This window comes from Schistocerca cancellata, unplaced genomic scaffold, assembly GCF_023864275.1.
Source record: "Schistocerca cancellata isolate TAMUIC-IGC-003103 unplaced genomic scaffold, iqSchCanc2.1 HiC_scaffold_850, whole genome shotgun sequence".
Taxonomy (NCBI): domain Eukaryota; kingdom Metazoa; phylum Arthropoda; class Insecta; order Orthoptera; family Acrididae; genus Schistocerca; species Schistocerca cancellata.
The window spans coordinates 115001-120000 of NW_026046861.1; the positions used below are offsets into that span (position 1 = coordinate 115001).

General features: G+C 52.7%; 1 non-coding gene across 1 annotated transcript in view; it reads left to right on the forward strand.

Moving 5' to 3' along the window:
- Positions 1-3549: 3549 nt before the first annotated feature.
- Positions 3550-5000, forward strand: part of LOC126147268 (small subunit ribosomal RNA) — a 1909-nt gene continuing 458 nt past the window's right edge. The window contains exon 1 of the ribosomal RNA XR_007530128.1: positions 3550-5000. This exon is cut by the window's right edge and continues 458 nt beyond it. This is a non-coding gene — a ribosomal RNA (small subunit ribosomal RNA).

Sequence of the window (5000 nt, forward strand, 5' to 3'; positions counted from 1 at the left end):
TGAACCGCAGGATGCGAGACCCCACGCCCAGTGGCAAACAGGGCTCCTCTCAGAATATAGGCGGTCCCTACCCCTCACAACGATGACGGTGGGAGGGCCGTTTTACGAGACCATTTCCTGCGGTGCCAACGCTGTCGTAGAGCCGATACTCCATCTTTGGTACAAGGCAATCATTCCGCTGTAAATCAGTACGTCACTCGTAGTTCAGTCACCTCACAGCACTGCTCAGTAAACTATGCAGGCCCACATAGATAGATTATGATAGATTATATACGCAAATGCCCCTATACATGCTGAACGTCCGTACACACAAAATGAACCACACGTCAGCCACACACTCTATCACACACTACTCTCTGCCTGTAACAGACACAGATACAACTACTAAGCACCAGCATGGACCAACGTCCGGTGCATCCTATCCGCCACAGTACACCAACTACGCTATGATAACCAGACCGGGAGGTCCAATCATAAAACAGAATACCCCACTCGTCCGACAACCACAATTGCTCAGAGAAGCCACCAACACCCACACATGTCCTACACAGGGGTGCACCCATCACCACCACACTGCCTCGTCTTACAGCACAAACACACTGGCAGGAATGAAACACACAGGTCTGCCGCAACCACAGACACGGCTCGCCCCCTCTCACTGGCGAAAAGCGCATCCCGACGTGACATAACTCCTTTGACACACTGACGCTGCCTCGGGCATCCACGTCCTACGGTCGATATCAACGAACCTCCCCCCCCCCCCCTCCCCCCCACAACACGCCATCCCATACCACATTGTGTACCGTACCCAAACCTAACGTGTACTGTACTACAACGCAATGTGTACCATAACACAACCCAGTTTGTACCTTAACCTAACCTATGTCACCTTAACCTAACCTATGTCACCTTAACCTAACCTATGTCACCTTAACCTAACCTATGTCACCTTAACCTAACCTATGTCCCCTTAACCTAACCTATGTCACCTTAACCTAACCTATGTCACCTTAACCTAACCTATGTCACCTTAACCTAACCTATGTCACCTTAACCTAACCTATGTCACCTTAACCTAACCTATGTCACCTTAACCTAACCTATGTCACCTTAACCTAACCTATGTCACCTTAACCTAACCTATGTCACCTTAACCTAACCCATCTTGCACCTTAACCTAACCCATCTTGCACCTTAACCTAACCCATCTTGCACCTTAACCTAACCCATCTTGCACCTTAACCTAACCCATCTTGCACCTTAACCTAACCTATGTTGCACCTTAACCTAACCTGTGTTGCACCTTAACCTACCTCAATTTGCACCGCAATGTAACGCAATTTGCACCGCAATGTAACGCAATTTGCACCGCAATGTAACGCAATTTGCACCGCAATGTAACGCAATTTGCACCGCAATGTAACGCAATTTGCACCGCAATGTAACGCAATTTGCACCGCAATGTAACGCAATTTGCACCGCAATGTAACGCAATTTGCACCGCAATGTAACGCAATTTGCACCGCAATGTAACGCAATTTGCACCGCAATGTAACTCAATTTGCACCGCAATGTAACTCAATTTGCACCGCAATGTAACTCAATTTGCACCGCAATGTAACTCAATTTGCACCGCAATGTAACTCAATTTGCACCGCAATGTAACTCAATTTGCACCGCAATGTAACTCAATTTGCACCGCAATGTAACTCAATTTGCACCGCAATGTAACTCAATTTGCACCGCAATGTAACGCAATTTGCACCGCAATGTAATGCAATTTGTACCGCAATCTACCCCCACATTGTGCCTTAACCTAACCCACGTTGTGCCTTAACCTAACCCACATTGTGCCTTAACCTAACCCACATTGTGCCTTAACCTAACCCACGTTGTGCCTTAACCTAACCCACGTTGTGCCTTAACCTAACCCACGTTGTGCCTTAACCTAACCCAAGTTGTGCCTTAACCTAACCCAAGTTGTGCCTTAACCTAACCCAAGTTGTGCCTTAACCTAACCCAAGTTGTGCCTTAACCTAACCCAAGTTGTGCCTTAACCTAACCCAAGTTGTGCCTTAACCTAACCCAAGTTGTGCCTTAACCTAACCCAAGTTGTGCCTTAACCTAACCCAAGTTGTGCCTTACCCTGCTCTGTAATTGGCATATGACACGTTACATTAATGTATTGTCCAACCGCAACCCGCTCAGAATGTTGTGTACACAGCTACGTGTCATCTCCCCATAACAGCTGCATTGCAGTGTGGTACGCCATAGAGACGTGTGGGAGTAATGGACGCAGTGGATGGCGATCAGCATGAGCCGTCTGTTCATGTAGTGGCGCGTGTATGCAGACGTAGTAGTCTCTTCTCACACAATGTGATAGCACGGTGCCCCGCGTTCCACATCTGCGACATGCTACAGAGGCCGGTTGACAGTTGGTCGCGCAATGGACATCGCATACGTACGGGGGCACCTTCCACGTGCCCTCTAGTCGGGCACATTTTGTTGCGTGGATGTGAGCGGATGTAGTGTGTCTTGACACCTGACAGGCAGGCATGCAATAATAGTTGACTTTGCAAACGGGGATGGACGTGTACGTTTACTGGTGACGTTACGCAAATGAACAACTGGTAACCCGTTGTGGTGCGGTTGTCCTTGCTGGAGGTACATCTGTGAGGGCAACGATCGGTACAGCTACGAAGCGGTCCCCACCATACCAACGAACGTGAATGTGAATCTGGGTGTGAAGCGATACGCGGCTGTGGGTGGGTGGGACTGTCCCCGGCCGGTGAGGGGGGGCCGCCCGGCGTGCTGGCCGCGCGGTGCGTGGGCGCACGCGCTACAGCCGGCTGGTGGGGGCGCCCAGTGGCAGGCGCGCCGGCCGACGGACGCGGCAGGCGGCGCAGCTGCGCGCCGGGGCACCCTGCGCGCGGCGCCGTGCAGCCAAAGTGGGTCCTCGCCGGCCCGGTGCGAAGCGCGGTGGACATCTGCAGTGTGCTGGTCCGATTGAGGACTGTGTGCGTTGAGGATGCGCCGCCGCCCGGCACTCGGCGCCGCGACGCCGTCTGCTGCTCGGTCGCCCCAGCGGTTCTCGCTGGTGGTTTGTATCGCAGTTGTGCAGACGTGTTGGCACGTGCGCTGTGCTGGGAGAGTTCGCTTCGGCACCCACGTGGGGCCTTTGCCCTTCTGTGGCGCTGGCGTTGGAGCTGCCGGTCACCGTAGGTGGCGCGTGTTGTCTCCCGCCGGCAATGCCACGACAGCACGCTCCCGGGCCTCTGTCGGCAGCGGCAAGCTCAGTTGGGAGCACGGGTGGTCGCACCTAAAGCGTCTACTCGCCTAACTCCGGGCGATTGCGCCTCTCTCGAACCCGACCAAGTACTTAGGACGGCGCTGCGCGCCGCCGGGACCTGAGAGGGTTTCGAGGTGTATTGTGCAGGGGAGCTCAGCCTCCTCCTGTTTGCAGAATAATTGAGCGGACGCTTGCGTGTTCGCGCGGGCCCCTGGGACACACTCCCGGGCGGCCGGCTGCTCAGCTCTAGTTGACGCAGCTCCCTGGTTGATCCTGCCAGTAGTCATATGCTTGTCTCAAAGATTAAGCCATGCATGTCTCAGTACAAGCCGCATTAAGGTGAAACCGCGAATGGCTCATTAAATCAGTTATGGTTCCTTAGATCGTACCCACGTTACTTGGATAACTGTGGTAATTCTAGAGCTAATACATGCAAACAGAGTCCCGACCAGAGATGGAAGGGACGCTTTTATTAGATCAAAACCAATCGGTCGGCTCGTCCGGTCCGTTTGCCTTGGTGACTCTGAATAACTTTGGGCTGATCGCACGGTCCTCGTACCGGCGACGCATCTTTCAAATGTCTGCCTTATCAACTGTCGATGGTAGGTTCTGCGCCTACCATGGTTGTAACGGGTAACGGGGAATCAGGGTTCGATTCCGGAGAGGGAGCCTGAGAAACGGCTACCACATCCAAGGAAGGCAGCAGGCGCGCAAATTACCCACTCCCGGCACGGGGAGGTAGTGACGAAAAATAACGATACGGGACTCATCCGAGGCCCCGTAATCGGAATGAGTACACTTTAAATCCTTTAACGAGTATCTATTGGAGGGCAAGTCTGGTGCCAGCAGCCGCGGTAATTCCAGCTCCAATAGCGTATATTAAAGTTGTTGCGGTTAAAAAGCTCGTAGTTGGATTTGTGTCCCACGCTGTTGGTTCACCGCCCGTCGGTGTTTAACTGGCATGTATCGTGGGACGTCCTGCCGGTGGGGCGAGCCGAAGGCGTGCGACCGCCTCGTGCGTGTTCGTGCGTCCCGAGGCGGACCCCGTTGAAATCCTACCAAGGTGCTCTTTATTGAGTGTCTGGGTGGGCCGGCACGTTTACTTTGAACAAATTAGAGTGCTTAAAGCAGGCAAGCCCGCCTGAATACTGTGTGCATGGAATAATGGAATAGGACCTCGGTTCTATTTTGTTGGTTTTCGGAACCCGAGGTAATGATTAATAGGGACAGGCGGGGGCATTCGTATTGCGACGTTAGAGGTGAAATTCTTGGATCGTCGCAAGACGAACAGAAGCGAAAGCATTTGCCAAGTATGTTTTCATTAATCAAGAACGAAAGTTAGAGGTTCGAAGGCGATCAGATACCGCCCTAGTTCTAACCATAAACGATGCCAGCCAGCGATCCGCCGCAGTTCCTCCGATGACTCGGCGGGCAGCCTCCGGGAAACCAAAGCTTTTGGGTTCCGGGGGAAGTATGGTTGCAAAGCTGAAACTTAAAGGAATTGACGGAAGGGCACCACCAGGAGTGGAGCCTGCGGCTTAATTTGACTCAACACGGGAAACCTCACCAGGCCCGGACACCGGAAGGATTGACAGATTGATAGCTCTTTCTTGATTCGGTGGGTGGTGGTGCATGGCCGTTCTTAGTTGGTGGAGCGATTTGTCTGGTTAATTCCGATAACGAACGAGACTCTAGCCTGCTAACTAGTCGC